An 18,440-nucleotide genomic window follows, 5' to 3' on the forward strand; every position below is an offset into this window, starting at 1 on the left:
TTCTCAAAGAGACAAGGAGCTATAAATGCTGTTATGAAATGCACTTACTCTATTTTGAATTCAGAAATTGTGATTTTCTAAACAAAGTTACATGTTTTCAGACAGAAACTGAAACATGGTCATTATATTTCTGCTATCTGCCACCCCGCTCTCTAAATATCGACCTTCTTCTTGAAACCACTAGTCCAGTTCCAAGTAGCACTTGAATTCATGACTGACTGCGGTCCCCTTTGGTCCACTATGAGCTCACTACCATTAAAGCTTTCTCACCAAACATCTGTCCAAACAACTCTGGGGGTTATTCCGTCCCATTCTGCGCGCTGCCATGCATTATCTGCCTCTGCTGCTTCCCTAATGCTGCAGGGACTTAGAGTAGGATTAGACCACAATTATGCGCTTCCCCATTCGCTCCAGCTGTGCAGAGAGAGGAGAGGACTATGGGAGGCACCATTCAAAAAAAAAGTTGATTACTGAAGATGCTTTGTGCAGTCACAGAAGAAAAACCTCATTTACATAACAGCCAAATTCGTTTGGCATATGGTGCTCCATCACCTCAGCCGTCACTTGGTTATTTCAATTCCCAATCTTGCAGATTTCCACTGAGACAGATCTTTTACCAGCAGTTTTGTCATTAATAACCATTAAGAATCTGACAAGAGCTGAATGAATGAAGGTGTGAGGCAGTGGTGTCAAATATAAATCACCGAAACTAGATTAATAAGGAACTAAGACAAGAAATGAATGAAAGTCGACTTATAGTTTTACTTCAGTGGCTCACAAATACAATTACAAGGGCTTTCACTGAGTAAAATCAGAGTTACATCTCGCACCCATATGCAGTGGGAATGACCCCTTTAATGTACTTGCAGCACAGATGAGAGTCACTGCAGGTTTATAAGAAAAGCCACAGAGAGTGTGTGAGCCACACATAATACACATGTGACAACTTACAGGCTGAGGACAGCAGAAAGGATAAAGATGATGAATTATCGTACAAGCCCCTTGCTGAGTCTGAGGTGAACACCTGCCTCATAAACATACATGTAAACACGTGCAGAGACATAACATACCTGTCATATTGTGTGTTTTAGTGTGCGTTAATGATTTCCCCAGGTCTCCTGCGTTGTGTGGTCCGCCTCGTCTCCGCCCCTGGAAGAAATAAAAAGAGGATTGTTAGGGTGGGTGAGCAGCTGAGACAGAAGGCGGAGGGGAGCAGGACAAGGAAGGGAGGGATATAGCATATAGAAAACAAACAAGGCCATACAGTACAAAGGCCAGCGAGGACACTCCCCCCCCCCTTCCTCCCTCTTTTCCTCTCTGTCCTCATACTTACTTTCCTTGTTGTTCCTCTCTCCCTCTCTTCTTTCACCGCTATTTCTTATTATTTCCAAGGCCTTGTTTTTGAATCCTCTTTCTGTAACTGCCTCTTTACCTCTGCTTCTTGTTATCCTTCATTCCTCTTCCACTCCATATATTTCTCTGCATCCCCTCCTTCTGTGAAAATGTAAGTCGGAAGCCTCGGTCTGTTTACCTCACAGTCAGACTTGAAAGCCAAACATTTATCTATGGGGCCTGCGTCACAGTCACGCTTTAATGTCTGCCGAAACACCCTTCTACAGCTAGCCCTACTGGTTTGAATATCCTCATAGGGGCCAGAGACGTTGACAGACCGAAGTCAGGCAGATGTTAGCATGCATGCTAGCTGTAGGGTGAGACTTTGGTGTTTACTGGCCTGTCATCTCGTATAACACGCTAAAGCAGCAATCTTGTGGGGTGAATTTCCAATTTCTCATGTGGTAAACAATCAGGGGAATATACCAGGCAGAAGGAAAACAGCTAACATCTCTTTGAAAGTGAAACAATGGACATACTATGGTGATTCGAGATATGTCTTATTAAAAAAAGTGTATGTTGTTTGTTTAATTTGTGTCCTGGAGTTTTACTTCTTTTCATAAAAACGTACTGTTAATTCCCAGACAATGTTTTGGAATTGTGTGTATAACGTGTAAATCAGACCTTTAGGTGGTGGTGATTATCTGGGAAAAAGCCAGGCTAGCCATTTCCCCCCTTTTTTCATTGTTGATGCTAAGCTTTGCTAACTGTGTGCTGGCTTTGGCTTCATATTTATTGGACAGATACGACAGAGATTTTGATCTTCAAATCTAACTCTTGGCAAGAAAGCAAATAGGCGTAAATGCCATCTTTTCATCCAAATCATTTACAACACGGCAGCTAATTTAACCTAATACAATAATTGAACTGCTAATATGGTACAAAATAGCGGTTATGTTTAAAGGAAGATAAACAGTGAGCAGTGGAAAGTGTAAAGCTTGACAAAGAGAACTGAGAGAGCGGTGAAATTGCTGTGACTTTCCAAAAAGGAGTAAAATCAGTTCAGCTTATGTGAAATATGACTTTTGACTGCGGTTCCTATCTGACAGTTCCTATTAATCACAATAATTGAAAAGCTGATTGTAGTTACAGAAGCTGCATCCCACAACATGTCTATTATCTGTTGAGGTTTATCACAAAGATGATAACTTAATATTCCAAAAGGACACAGGAATGTCAAAAGGTATCAAAGCATTCCAAAGGCAAATTATCCCTGCTACAAATCATTATGGTTGTGTCTCAATAAAATATTCCACATGAACAGTAGTGGCCAAGAGCATCAGTAGGCACGCTGCCCACAACAGACAGTTACGTGCCACAACAACGAGACAAAGAAGTAACAGACGATGAGAGAAAGACAGACATGAGAAAATTGTGTGTGAAAGTGAGAAAAAGGAAGACAAGAACACGCGCATAAACTGAAGAGTGTTTTTAGACAGGAAGGAAAAGAGGAAGCTGTTACCGTCTTTACAATGAGACAGGAAGTGCCGGAAGGAAGGCATGTGTGTCTGATTTTATGTAGATGTTAGTGTGTGAAGTGCTTGTGTTGTTTGATCTCACATTTTTAATTTACATGTCCGTGTGGATACTAGGGTTGGGCAATTTATGCTGTATACTGTGAGCTTCCCCACTCCTAATGCATACTTGATGGTATGTGTGGAAAATATGATGGGGGGGGGGGGGTTCAATTCACATTCCACATGAGGGGAATTCCCCTCCGTCCGAGCATAAAAAATAAATGTTCCCCGTGGGAGAGCTGTGGAGAGGAGAGGGGGGATGCAGGGATATTTCATGGATAGATAGAGACTCGGATTCGTTTTGCAAATAGTTAGAATGTGTAGATGCTAATTTCTTGTCAGACTAAAGCCAGGTTTTTTCACACCCAACCTGCACTTTTGGGGGGTTTTTTTCCCTCCTTAGTTGGGAGCCACGGAAATTTTAGATGGGAGTTTAAATACCGACTGATAAAAACCAAAACCTTGAATTGAAAGAGAAAATAAGGAATGAATCCTCACTATTGTGTCATGGTTTTAAAGAGAGTCGACTCATTTATGAATGCAGAAAAAGGAGGTTGTAAAATCTGCATTTGGATGAATATTTTCCAGCCAAATCAAATGGTTTTCAATTTATTAAAGCTTTCAATCTTTGTTGTATCACAAAACATTTGCTATTCCAATCATTTCCTCCTTTACAGGGATTGTGTAAAGACGATAAAATAAGGCCATAAATACTTAATGTGAGCAAACTCCTCAGCACAGAGAAGTTGCACGTTTGGTCTGTGTTTTGCCAGTAAGACTTCTTGCTTCTCCACAGAATGTTTTCTTTGTCCGCCCTATGGGGCTTCGGAGATTAGCGCATCAGTGGACGGCCGCCCTATGGTGCTTCACGTGAGTATAAACAAGGCTTGACAGGGAGGCAGTCGAAATGGACTGTGCCTTTGCGGCGCATTGTATGTTTGACATGTAAAGTGAATTGAAGCAATATGGGTCAGATATACGCCAAGGAGGCACCAGATCAACTCACAGAAGACAACCTGTTAAGATGAGAGGTCAACTATTTAGCCCCTGTGCTGACAGTCTGTGTGACAGAGGCCGACTGCAGAGCGCCAGGAGATGATAGATGGCAAAACAGAAGCGCAGAGATGGAGGGGGCTGCAGGCTGAGCAGTGTTTGCAGATTTGGGTACAAGGAGGCGAGCTTCAAAGTGAAGCCTCCTCATTTTGCTAACTCCTCGGAGCAATGCTATCGTTGCTGCCAGTGTGACATTTTCACCATCCGGCCGACATGAATAGATCCCTTTGTCGCAGTGAAATTCCACTGGCAACTCTCTAATTAGCTGGAGGGCTCTTCCCCTGCAGACTGGAGTGGGCAAAAAAAACCCAAAAGACAGGGAACAAGGAGAGATGTAGCTCACTGCGAGGGGGGACTGGGAAAACAATAAGGAGCCTGAATGGAGAAGCACTCATACGATGCCCTCCTGCTGGCCCTAAAACTAACTAATAATATAATTTAAGTGTCCCGAAAGGAAGGGAATAAATATTTGAGTCATCATGCTGTGCTGGTTTTCAGGGCAGGAATCTAACAAACTGGTTAACCAGCATCCGGTTGTCAACACTGGTATAAAACCTCCAGCTGGTATTTACATTGAATAGTTGGGGAGTGGCTTACTTGCAAAAATGTAACAACTATTCTGCTTGACGATTGGCTAACGTCCAAGTAGCGGTCATTAGCCATGTGACCCGTGTCACATCTGCAAATAGAATTTAAAGGGGAACTCCAACTATTTTACACATAATGGCTAGCATGGATGGGCAGTGATTCCGTCTTCTGTGGCTATGGAGGGCGAACATCTTTAGTCAGTCTTAAGCATTATTTAAAGGATCAACTTTGTCATCAAATGAGAAAGGGCGGTTAAAAGATGAGAGACGTTAACAGGCAGAGGTGGTAATATGAACAATGCCTCACAGTTTTTTTCACAGAATTTTTTGAGGCAGGGTCATGCTAAGGAGTAATGTAAAGCGTTAATTGTTCAATGTGTGGAATAAGTCCCACAATTGTATGAACATCAAAAACTAATTTGCCTTTAAATAGTCCGATTTATATCAATAATTCTAATTCCAAATTGACCTTGATGCAAGCCATGTATCTCTTATGTATTAGCCTTGTAAAATAGAAATGAATATACGTTTGTCTCTTTACATTTAGTGTGAGCCTTTGCTGGCCTTGTGTACATGCTGACGGTGGTCCTGTGTCATTGATCAGTTGCATTAATGCAGCATGCAGTCACATGCTAAGCTATATTTGCACCAACAGGATAGCTTTCTTATACAGTATATTGGAGCCCATCCTAGTGCCAAGACGCAGTACAGTACAAGAGGCATGTCTAACTCATGGGCCTGGCCTTCACTTAACTGCAGCAAGGGTCATGCAGTTGATGGGATGCACAGCTATCACGATAGCTTTATTTTTTGCACTGAAAGCAATGTTCTGAGACAAACACAGCGTCATTAAAAGTTGTGTAGCTGAAACTGATATACAAAGCAGTGTTAATGCACAGTCATGAAAGAGCAAGTTGTAAATGAACTTCCCATTTCGTGTTAAAGCGACCACAGGTGCTACGAGTGAACAATACGAAGTAATGAGGTTGCACCAATAAAACTGGGTCATGTTCAATATTGCATGCCAAAGTGCATGGTTGAATGAAACTGAGGTACTGTACAGGAAAACAGAAACAGTGAGAATGCATGGCAATGATGATATTACAGACTAATAATCCATAGTTTGATTGAGAAAATGTGCCAGATAATATCCTGTTGATGTAGTAGCAATTCATTACAGGAAAACATGAAAATTGCATCTTCTCATTCCAAACATATTTGAGAAAAACCTAGAACCGAACTCAGCAGGAGATCCAGTTCAGTAAACAGTAGTGTTTGGGGTCCAGTACTGGCTAAATAAGTTTCCATGTGGTCATTTGCCCTAAAGGCACAATACCATGAAAACATTTCTAGGAACAACTAACTACCTGAAAGCTATAAAAAAAAGCCTGGAAGTGTTCCAGAAAGGAAAAAGGAAGAAGCTTTGATCAGATTTTCAAGGTTTCAAGGTTTCAAGGCTTTATTTGTCATATGCACAGCAGATACAGCGTATATGTTGGCAATGAAAATCTTATGTCGCGTGCTCCTCCAACAACTCAACATACATGGTGCAAATAACATAAATAAAATAGTGCAAAAAGAGAGAAGAATATTTACAGTAACAACAATACAGATTTGAGGATGTGAAATATATACATATGTGGAATACATTGAAAGTATTTAAACACTTTACACTGTTGAATGAGGAGGTATGGACAGATGCATATATTATGTATAGCAGATGTGTATGGCAGATATGTACAATATATAGATATGTGTACTATAAACAGATCAACCAAGTCCTGTGCTCTCCATGACAGATTGAGTGATTTCTATCTGACCGAGCCTGCCCTCGAGTCCACACATCTTTACACTTTTAGAGAGGGACTTTAAAAATGTGCGTTGTTAATAGAGTACATGAGGTTTTACCAATCTGCAACCTCTCATTGGAGTTATGGGATGCCATTTAAGTATTTCAGAGTTACATATGAACTAAATAATGTTATGTTCGCCCCACTATTTTTCAATCCACCTATGAAGGCAATCATTAGTTGGTAAATCAAAAGGCAGCAAAGGCATCAAAGTTATAAATCTTATGGCAACCATAAAGTTCCACATTTCCAAAGCAGTGAATGTCGTGCATGCTGCAAAGAAGGGAAGTTTTGTAGGACACATGCTTCCCCTGGTTCCTCTAAGTGTCACCAGATCACCAGAAGAAATACCCACAGTGGACTCTAAAACAGAAGCAGAGAAAACCTTCAGAGGACTTTCAACTGGAAACATCTTGAGGGTAAATTCTATCAGTGGGCCCCAAGTTCACCACCACACCCCCTCTCTGGTGGCAAATGTAAGGCTTTGAACTACAGACTGGAAGGGGGTGCGGGGAATTCGCCAGCCTGTCAGGACTATGAATGATGGTGGATGGAAAAGATCAGATGCTGCCTCGCTGTTATGCCTTCAGGGAAAAGATCTTCTGACAATGCAGACTGAGCCATGCAAGGCTAAACATGGCAAGTCATAAAGAGCTGTAGCTCCGGGTGTGCAATGTCTTATCTCAACATACAAAAGCCTTAATTACACCTGCAATTTCAGCAGAAGACATCATGATCAACTGCAAGATTGGCAGGCAGTTTTAGACGCATTGGTCGCCTCCAGAAATACTTTGCTCTCTCGAACTGTTTTAAAGTAGGACAGTCATGGGAAGTCATAGCAGACAAGATTATAAAGGAAGTATGCACTGCCATGCTTTTTGATCAACTGGTAATCTAGGTTGGGTGGAGGGAATTCAAGTAATTTCAGCACAGAAGTCAGCCAAGATTCCACTTGTCTACTTTTGTTTTATCACAATGCATCATGGATATTTTTGTGGCTTTTCCTGTGGGAAAGTGCCCAAACCGTTCTTTAGTGGCTTGGCATTTAGCAGATCCCCTGTCAATTGCTTTGTAGAGTTCCCATGAAAACAGGGCGCCGCAGTGGCACTTCATTTCCCAACTCTAATCATCGCCACCTACACGCCGTCTCCTCCCTCCATTGCACTTAACCTTGACCCATCTCACTTAGTCAATATAAGTAGTAAATTACATTTCAAATCTATTGGCCCTTTTCAACCTCTCTGGAAGAAGAAAAAACATATACAGCACGCATAAATCATGGGCAAAAGAGAAAGTATCAAACACTGAAACAATAAATGACTATCAGAGCCAGAAGCCTTAGGGATCACGAATATGTCTGGCAAGAGACAACATGAGAGAAGAGCAATCAACTGTTGGCTTGGAGAGTGCAATGTGTGTTATGTGTATGAGGGTGGTAAATAAGCTATGTGATTAACAAACTATTTGATCTTCATGTGGATGATGATCTGGGTAGATAAAAGGGATCCAACATGCACCTCTACTAGAGGCTAATGGCACATTGGTGCCATATCGAGGCAGAAAATAATGAATTATATTGTTTGAATATCTATCTAACCTTGCAACTGGAATCTACAAATGAACAGTAAAATTTAAGGGTTGAATTAAATTAGGGCTTGCTGTTTTCAGTTTATTTTTTATTTAAAAACACTGACATGTCTTTTACCAACTTCACTCAGTGTGTGTAACTGTGACCCAAAGCGTCCTTTTAGGCAATTTATTGTTATGAAATACAATTACAATACATGAACTCAGCCAAAAACAAACTGACCACAGCAGTACTTTTAATAAAAATATAATGTTGTAATCCAATTTCCCAAAAAGGACCTCTAGGGATTAGTATTAACCAACTGGTTTATGAGCTAGGATTGAATGACAGGAACACAACAGTAAGTACTTTCAAATACTGGTCAATGATTTGCATTTCATGACAGCTTTAAAATGATGTAAACCTTTTCGGGGGGGGGGTGTATTGCACCCATTTGGAATTGATGTAATTTTGGAACAAAAGATGTTGCTTCATACTTTTCTAGCAATTGTATGTAGTTCAAAACAAAACATGTTTTGGGTTTGACTGCATTCTTTTACTCTACCCATACCGTTTGAGATTTAGCCTATAGCATCAGGAATCAATATTCAAACCATGTGCATTTGACCATCTATAAACACATGCAACAATGTGCAGGCCCAAACCCTTACATACACACAGACTACAGTACATGTCCATCAGGTCATCCGTGTGTCAATCCATTGAGGTAGGGGAAGAGTGGTTGGGGGGGATGTGAAGGGGTGACAGCATGTTCGTAGTGTCACTCAAAGGGCAGTCGTTCGGTCCCGGCTAAAGACTGGAAGCACTATATACGATAGGTAATAAAACACACAGCGCTCAGGAAGAAGATGACCGAAGAGAGATGAGGAAGAGGAGAATAGCAATAAGGAGAGGGGTGACGATGATAGAAAGACCCCAAGACTGAAAGACGGTGGGACACAAGGCCTCGTTGATGAGAGGCTGCACAGCTGGATGGTTCAAGGAGACTGCAGGGCGAGGGCAGAGAGGAGGCCACGGCAACAGGGAGAAGACAATGCAACAGGGCTTGTCAAGATGAAAATGTACTGTTGGTGAAGTTGCAAATAGATTTGCTCCAGTGCCCTCAACACTGCATTTGCATGAAATATGTGTACAGAGGGAGAAAGGGACATGGAGGGGGGGTGAAAGATCAAGGAAGCTAGAGATCTAGGAGTCTTTTTTTTATAAGCATGGAATAGAGAGGTTTGTGTTGACATACAGTTGGTGCTTAAAATAGGTTTGTTTTCAGTTTGTAGATCCTCGATAAACAGGTTAGTATATTATTTTTCACAAATTTGGCATTTATTGATCAAAAACAGCCCTTGTTTTAGAGGAACGCATAGCCATTGCCCTCATGCAGACTACAAGTCTTGGTTCCTGCACTAATGACCAAATACCATGATGTCTATAATGTTCTCTTTGAAGTCTAATCAAACTTAAGCAGGGCTAAACAGGCATATAGGATTTCATGACTAAGTCTCTATACTCTTAGGTCCGGTATTTTTGTCCCAAATCAAATAAGTTTTAAACATTTTAATCCAGTTTTACTTCAGAGACATAGAGTCTATGTGACGGTATGTACCTGAGTGCTTCACAAAGGTTATGTTGAGCACTTTGAGTTGCCATTATAAATCATTGCTACACACATACAACTGGCCTACCTAAAGATTCTTGAGGCTCCGACAATCCTCATCACATACTGTCCTGAGAGATTTTAATTTGCCTTTTCAGACATGCTGGTAATAGCATCACTGTGCTGGTTTGTATAAGGAAAGAACAGAAGAGTCTTTGTTGTAGTTTTGCCCACCAGTCAGTTCAGTTGTGTTTCAAATTAGAGGAGTCTTTAAAAAAAAAAATAATAAACTGCTTGTATGTTCGGTGTTAGCCTTTTTCTATGGTCTACCAGCAAACTGCCACCAGACATTAACTGGCTCAAACAAAAAGAGCTCCAAACTCAGCATGATGCAGTTCTTAGTGTTGAACTAGACAAGTACACATTCTGCTGTCAGGGTAAAAAAAAAACACAAGCAGCCAGACAATCTCACTAGGTGAAATGGATCAAATATACTCTATTTTGGGGCAGGGCAACCGACCCCTTCCTTACCTGCTACCCCACTACTTCCTCAACCTTGTTACTAACCACACCAAAAGTTGAACTGTCCCACTAAAGAATCAGCTAAATCAACTAACTCTTCTATTGATTTTGTGGACTTAACTGGAAGTCCTACAAAAGCTCTAATATGTCTTGTGTGTCTTGAGTTACAAAAGCTTTTTGGAAGAAATTCATTCAGCATGAAAACGTATTTAAAAAAAAATGCATCAACTTCTATAAAAAAACAAACATTGAAGTCGTCCATGATGAATACTGCAGCTCAAATGACTTAACTAAGAGGCAGCCGTCCTAATACATAGTCAAAGTTATCAAAATAAGCAGTACCAGATAATTGCTTTCGGTCCTGGTCTAGAACTCTGCTAACATCTTTAGCAAGTAAGTTGACTTAGTAACTCTTTCTTAACAACACATACATATGTAAATGAGCTTCTGTTAATAGAATCCAGAGAGGAAAGGTAAGTAAAAAGCTCAACAGGTGCATAGCAACAGCTGGGCCCCTCCAAAGCTCCAAACTTGCATCAAATCCCCAGCCTCAGAGCCACAGCATAGCCCAGAACAGAAGCTATCATCGTGGAGCCTAAATGCGATTAGTGTCCAGTGGTAATCTAGGACCCATTCAATCCTGTTTAGAGTAGATGACACATTTAATTCAGAGGATTAGTCCACCTCTCCTCAGGGAGCAAGGGAGGGGAAATCAAAGGGCCCACAATCGCCAAAAGTTAAAAAAAAATAAAAAGGAAGGAACTGCGTTGAAGAAGAGGAAGAAATATCAAAGAAGCAGAAACAGGAACAGGAGCCACGAGTCCAACGCTCTTCCATAATTAAAGCAGACAGTTCTTTTGTACAGCCATGTCATTAACATAACCCAGCACACTACAGGGGGGAGCACTGAGTTCTGTAGTCTGTGGCTTCAGAACATATGTGATGACAAGCCATTAGACATGAGGAGCCGCCTCTGTTTACAGATCAGAACACATGATGTGTTTGACTCTTTATGGCTGTTACTTTATGGCTCTTTAAGATTTGAATTAAAAAGAGGCTTTATTCCAAATACAGAGATATAACAGTAAACACATGTGCTTATATAAGACCGTGGAGTTAAGAATGCAAGCTTACATGCACAAACCCGAACAGCCACAATACGATGGTGTTTCATGACACAATAAGCGCCATTTAGGAGTCGGTGATTGAGATCATCCACGCAGGCTGCCACACTAAACACTGAGGAACCATGTGACCACACCACATGATGTCACATGTGGCTATGGGTCTATCTATGGCTCTGTATCCGTCTCTGCTCTATGTGCCAACCGCTTTTCTCATCCATTCTCTACGTCTTTTAAATCTGAACCTTCCCATTTTTCAGATAAACATTTAAAAAAGTTCTACATGCACATGAAATTGACTTTGAGAGATGTAAATTAGAGCTGCATTATGCAAACGATCAGAATTATTTTTTTTTGATCACAATTTAAAAAACATCCTGCATTTAATTGTAAAACCAATTTCAAATTATCTGCAATATAAAGAGCCGAGGGTTTATAAAATACATAAAGAATAGCAAAACGTGAATCTATAATCCTAAAAACACACAGACTGAGACTGCAGTGATTTCAATGTAAAGCTGATGTCAAATAGCTAAATGTTTGAACAGTCAGTAGCTGGAATGACTGAAGGAAGAAACCGGCTTCAGTAGCTCTACAACATATATTTAGCATTTAGTGTGTAAGTTACCTTTTTACTGCACACAGCAAGATTGAGCATTTGTAGTGGCCCCAGTTCACACAGACAAACACACCAAAAGTTTCAACACATCCATTTTTACATCTCTGCCTTATATTTGGCCCCTGCACAGAAACAGACACAAAAGGAGAGGAGGGAAGCTGAAACGAGCAGAGGAGCCTTATTACTTTTATTTCCAAAGTGAAATGTGAAATATAGAATTGAAGGTCTTGCCAGATTTAGTTTCCTTATTCATAGATTTGATAGTCCCTGATGTTCTTTACTTATTCAAGCTTATGGTACGTCTGTTTGTTTCGGACTACATTTAAAAGGTTGGGAACTCTGGCCTCTTCAAATATTTTTTTTACAAAACTCCTTCCATCCACCAAGTGACAAAGATAAACAAGATTCTATAGAGAGGAATTGAATTTTCTCGCAGGAAGGCCAACAAGTGAGCGTGTGAGAGAGATATTGCATTTAAGGCAATTCAAAGAAAACCTCCAGCACAGAGAAATTGGAACGTTAGCAGCAGGTTGATTGAGATATCACACTGGAAACACACGCACAAGTTGCACACTCGCACATCCCATTGGTGAGCCTGGTACGGCTTTAATGTGTACTCTATGTATCTCAGTGTTTACCCCCTGTTGACTGCTTTCAACTGGGGGGCCAGTCACATCTGTTAGCTTAAGCCTATGGCATTTTACAATGCATAAATTAGCCTAGCGGCTAGCTGACTTTACCATGTGTTTTCTTAGATCTTATTACTCAGTGCTTTCCTGTGTAGATACTCCATTCTTCTCTGCATGACAGTGCACAGCGGTGGCTTACAGTCATATCAGTCCTATGAGGTTTGCTAGCCTTGTTATCCAGTCTCCACAGAAACAACTACACAGAGACAAGTGGGAGAATGGATTCAAAGCTCTAATGAGCAAAAAAGTTCCAAGACTGTCAAAGAGCAAACAGCATGACAGAGCGAGTGAGGTTTGAGTTAGGAAGGGTGATGAAGGGAGACAGGGGAGGGAAAATAAAAATGAGGAACTGTCACACGGAAAAATAAATGTTTAAAATCTAAAGTGAAACAGAACATGAGTGAGAGTAAGAGATATTACTGGCATAATTTTCTGGCTAGCGCTTTCTTCTATTTCCTTTTCCTAAAAAGTGAAAAACGTTCCTTGAGTTCACAACATGACAGCAGTGATTGTTAAGGTTTATTGTTGAATGAGGCTTTTCTGCTCCTGCCACAGAACCTGGAAGTTCAAAAAGTGGCAGAGAGCTGGTCTGTTCTGCACACTGCCAGGAAATACAGAGCGACCTGAGTCAACCAACCAGCCTTTAGCGAAAAACGCTGCCAATAGAGAGATTATTTTAACCTGTGGCCAAATCAAATACATAATGCTTCAAAAGATTGCTGCAATCTGACTCAAATAGTCTTGTTTCAATATACTGATGTTTATTCTTAGACAAACAACTGCCAAAAGGGGTGAGATAAGTGTAGTGCATCATCTGGTTCATGTTTTAAGAACAACTGTTAAGAAGTAAAGGACGGATGTGAGGGTTGATTTTTAAGATTCAACTTCAAATAAAAGTCATCTGCCAGCTTCTAAATGAGGAAATAGTATAATTTAAATTCAAAATGTTTGTGTTCTCACTGTTGTTTGGACCAAAAATATATATGAAGTAATCCCTTTGGGGTATAGGAAATTGTGAAGGGATTTTTTTTCTGGCATCATATTGACCCAAAAAAACCATCAATCAATTAATAATAACAAATAACTTGATATAAGAAATCATAATTAATGTGTCTCTGCAGCTGAAGTGCACAAATAAATCAGCCATGTGAGTGAGAGGCTGTCTGAAAAACATTGTTCCACCTTTAGGGTCTTACCTAACCCTCTCCATGCATGTTGAAACTCTGTCTCAATGCCAAGATAACATTCTTATACAGTACACCTGTGTATGATCGAAAAACACCAACTGCTGTGCCATGTCACATGTTGTAAAGCTGACACACCCTTGTTTGTCTGAGCGTTGCTCCATACATTAACGCTGAGCCTCTGTATACAGAACACTAATGTTCAGTACGCAATGTACCAGTACATGACATGGCACTGTGCAACAGTTGCAGGGAGTGTGATCGTACCTTTTTTTTCTCTACCCCCCCTTCCCTCTCTCTCTCTCAGACTAAGGACATAGATAAGAAAGGCGTCTACCTCGCTGCCTGTTGGACTGTGATGTGAGAGTGTATTGTCCCTGCTGGAGAGGCGACACCGGCGGATCTATACTGCGAACACTGAGATCTTCAACAAGAGAAGCCACAAGCAAAGTCTGTGTTCAAGCAGACTGCACATCAGATGGTGTTACGGCTGTTTAACATCTAACAGTGTTGTAAAGGGGGTGGCAGGAGGTCATTTGAAGGAAGATAAAGGGGCCTGTTTGCTCAAATAAAATCAGTACTAGGCTCTTTTTGACAACACTGTACATATACTCAAGAGGGGGCAGTCTTTGCTCTTGTTATTGGAAAAGGAGGAAGAGGTTTCCAGAGGAAATGCACAGCAAGACATGTGTTGTATTTATTCTTTGATAAACTAATCACAATACTTCCTGTTTAAAACTATTGTAATTAGTCCTTTTTTTGCTGCTAGTGTCAAGACAAGTTCAACATCTGATAACTTTATAAGGTAAATAACAAGGTAAGGTATCAAACACCCAGGATCCATAAAAGTATTATAAGCAGCCTTACTAATGAAACAATGCCATTGTCGTTCCACATGAAATTAAAATGTTTTTGTTTTACATTTCCAGGTTTTTGTAAGACGTCTTCTTGTTAAAATGGCTACAAGCATGGGAATCCTGAGTTGTCGATGATCAAATCACTTAGATAAAATTCTGGAGCATTTCTGGTGACATCAGTTTTATATAAAAAAACCCTGAAAAATAAACACGAGTAAATTAAATAAAGTCCGTAGTAAATTAGCTTACGGTTTCCCAGTGGATATAGCTGCTGAGAAACATTTGGAGCTTAGCTGCATCTTGATGAATGAACAGCAGCCACATGTTCCCAGCTGATCTGGACGGATATTGACTTTGTCATAAGTTCAGGCCAATTCCTACATCCCTCTTCTTCTCTCTTTGCCAGATTAGAACAAAAACAGTGGAGTAGAGATCTGGTGACAAAGCGGCAGCAGGAAAAAGCATTTCTACTGGGAAGCCTCGCACTGCGACCCATCCCTCTGCCAAATTTTCGCTTTGGTTTTTAAAACCAGCAAGAGCAGCAGTGATGTCGGCCGCGGCACAGATAGAGTACTGTGCCGGGGAGAAGGTAGAACAACTGCTAACCAACAGCGTCCAGTAGAGATGCAACAATCACTACTGTACATCTGCTTTCATGCCATGGTACATTATTGATTGCTCAACACATGGGTTACTGTGTCTTGGCTGGGTAAGGTATCTCCAACGGGGCGATACTCCTCGTGTTAGTAACTGTACGCGCGCCTTTTGTGCTGAGAGAACTGGAGATGTGACAGCTGTATGATCTAATGCGATCAAATCCGTGATAAAGCGCAAAGACTTTCTGCTGTCTCTGCTGGCATGTCAAGGCCCTCAAGTTTCTACATTTCTAATAAATAGCTTATCTAACATACATTTGACACTATTAAATGGTAATGTAGTTTCCAGCTGAAGAATGTTAAAGCGAGTAAGGCCTGTAATGTCTTCCAGAGGTTTTGAGATGTAAAAATACAGCTTGTTATTCAAAAGACATAAGACAACAACCACAGCAGGCCTGGAGGACATTCTGTGGTAATTGGCATGAATACAAAACAGCTACAATGTGCGTTGGCAGAAGAGCTAAAGGACTTCTAACTGTCTGATGCAACGGCTTCCACTGCAGCGTCAAAGGCTTTGTGTTGCCTGATGATAAGGAGGAACTGCCAGTTTTTTAGATTTTAATCTTTAAGTCTGACATTTTCATGTTAGCAGATTTGTGGTTGGCAGAAGGGTTATTTTTGCCTAAGGAAATCAGTAAAGAGTGACAAAGTTAACTCGGCCAAGAAGGTTGTTTTTTTGGTTCGACTTGTTTGTCCCTAGCTCCTAAAAAATACTGGTCCGATATTATTGAAACTTGGAGTAAGGGTATAGCATGTGCCACAGAATAATCTCTTAAAGTGAGGCAAAAATTCTAATCGGTGGGCACATTTTTCCACATCACCAGGGTCATTGTGTTGCATCCATGTGGTGTCGGAATTATTGGAGAAATATGGTCCCCAGTAGGATATAGACTTGATTGCCCAGCAGAGTCAGAACAACTACCTGGAAACACAGCTATCAACGCTCTGAGCAATAAAACAAGCCACATGTTCTTTGTATCATCTATGTTAATTGCACATTACTTCTAAAAGCTCATGAACACACTCAAGTTGTTATATTGTACTATTGTTCAATCTAAGTTTTAATTAAGGAATAAAGAAATACGCAGATTAAGAGCTTTTATTCCTGTATGTCACTTTAAAAGTCTATATCTTTTTCCATTGATTTAGCTAGGTGGCTAGTAAGCTATGTTGGATGTTGCCATTCGTAATCCTGAATTTTCAATTGTGTCTCAAACTGGGAGCCGTCAATGAGCATCACACACGTTGTATTGAATAGCCAAATACATTGGAGATGCAGGCGGCGGATCAGAGGTCTGTACCAGGAACACACACTCTGCTATAAGCTGCTCTGTAGGGCAACTGAACACAAGACAGCAAGCCAACTCTTAATGCAATACTGATGGGGGAAAATGTGATTCCTAAATAAGTTAGGAAAGGTCTGTTACACAAGTGCGGCCTTCACGATATACACCACAATGGGCTTTGACTGGATAAACACACAAGAGCTACACTCATTGCCAATGGACTGGGTTGACGTATGGATTAACCAAGCTTTAGCAGTTGGAAACAGAAACCAGGATCACTTCACTGTAAGAAAGGATGGGCATTGACAGGAAACTTGTGATGTCTAAAGTCCTTCAAGCCAAAAACACTCTCTTCAATCCCTCTCTTGTTATGTTTGAGGCTTTTGTGAAATGCTAAATTAATGCACAGCCATAAAAAGCCATGTGTATTACTAAGACTGAGTCCCCATTCAAAATATGTAAATCATAAGAGCAGAGCTGTTTGTCTTTTTCTGACTTCCTTTTAGCGCCTGGGGATTAAATCCGATTCTATTTTTTAATGCAGAAGAGAATGACTCAAATGTACAGTAAGTGTTTACAGGTGGCGGCACAGCGCCTCTGCAGTGACATAACACACAAAAGGCGTTTAAAGATATTACGCTTTCATCGTGACAGTGAGAGTTGGCGAGCTGCAAAGGGAGCGAGACAACACATCCACTCTGCACATGTGTTCCCCCGCTCCAGAGGAGCCACCAAACTGGGAATCTGAACCAGACCAAACACAATGGATGACCAAAGGCGTTCTCTATGGAGGGACAAGCGAACCAGGCGGGAGGGGGTGAGTTTGGCGCCGCAGCCAAACTCTCTAAATCACTGGACTAATGCGCAACAGGCTTGTCATCTGAGGATCTCACACATGGACAAAAACACTTGAATGCTGTCTTGGGCAGCACTATGTACATTTTATGACCCCAAACTAAAGCAAAGCAAAGGGGGGTGTCGTCCTATTGTTGACAGCAGATCTGAGCCCCACACCAGGACAGTGCAATGATGGAATTAAAAGCACTTTTTAAGCAGTGTAGACCAGACAGACATGATGTATTTGGAAAAAAAAGGAGGCACGGACTAGATGGGCCTAGAGGGTCATGCAGAGGTAAAGGGAATGCTGTTGAGTCATGAGGGGCCACAGATGAAGAGAGGAAGAGAAAGCGATCCTCTGTTCGAGTACGCTTTGGGCCCCCGGGTTGGACAACATCTGCAGAACAAATTTATTTCCACGCGACTCTTCTTTCCTTTTTCAAAAAGAAAAAGTGAACAGGGCTGAGCTCTTGAAGAATCACAGACTAAAGTGGAGTGAGGCCGCCGATCACAGAACAAAACTTTCTCCGACGGCTCTCTGACCTCAAAACATTCAGAGGTCTTCACTTCACGTGTGAATCTTAAAGGACTAAAGGAAGTGTAGCCTTGGAAAATAGTGCAGCTATGGGACTTCTCTAGTGGCGTTCGAAACTTTAAACTATATAACATCACACGTTTTGGAACATTTGGCAGACATATAGGATGCTCTTCTTTTAAAGTGATGGACTTTCGATTACTGGGGTATCTGACACAGCAAAGGGAAATTAAAAATGCTTTGTTTAGAGTTATTGTTACAATGGAAAATTACTTATTTATGATGGGCTGTGTTTTTTTTCTCCTCTTGTTAATTTTGTATTCATTTATCCAGAAGGCAAAGACTTGATTTAATTGTGTTACTCTGTTGCCATGTTTAAGCACAGAGCCTTGTACAGCCTATGTCTCCAATGTTGTGTATTAAAGTGTGAGATAAAGAGATTTAAAGGGGACGGACACAAAAACTGCAATAGAAAGTAAGCACCTGTCAGACAATATATCAGATGATGACAACAGTAAGACAAACTGGAAGTTAAAGAGTGAGAAAGTAACAC

The 18,440-nt window shown here is 40.9% G+C and overlaps 1 protein-coding gene across 3 annotated transcripts in view; it reads right to left on the bottom strand.

Annotated features, from left to right (window-relative positions):
• The window catches only part of thrab (thyroid hormone receptor alpha b), a 134,750-nt gene that overhangs the window by 82,787 nt on the left and 33,523 nt on the right, over nucleotides 1-18,440 (bottom strand). For all 3 annotated transcript variants that reach the window (XM_063893547.1, XM_063893543.1, XM_063893544.1), the window contains exon 3: nucleotides 1,071-1,149. The gene's annotated coding sequence lies outside the window, so the exon portion shown is untranslated. The remainder of the gene's footprint in view (nucleotides 1-1,070; nucleotides 1,150-18,440) is intronic.

This window comes from Eleginops maclovinus, chromosome 10 (assembly GCF_036324505.1).
Source record: "Eleginops maclovinus isolate JMC-PN-2008 ecotype Puerto Natales chromosome 10, JC_Emac_rtc_rv5, whole genome shotgun sequence".
Classification (NCBI taxonomy): Eukaryota; Metazoa; Chordata; class Actinopteri; order Perciformes; family Eleginopidae; genus Eleginops; species Eleginops maclovinus.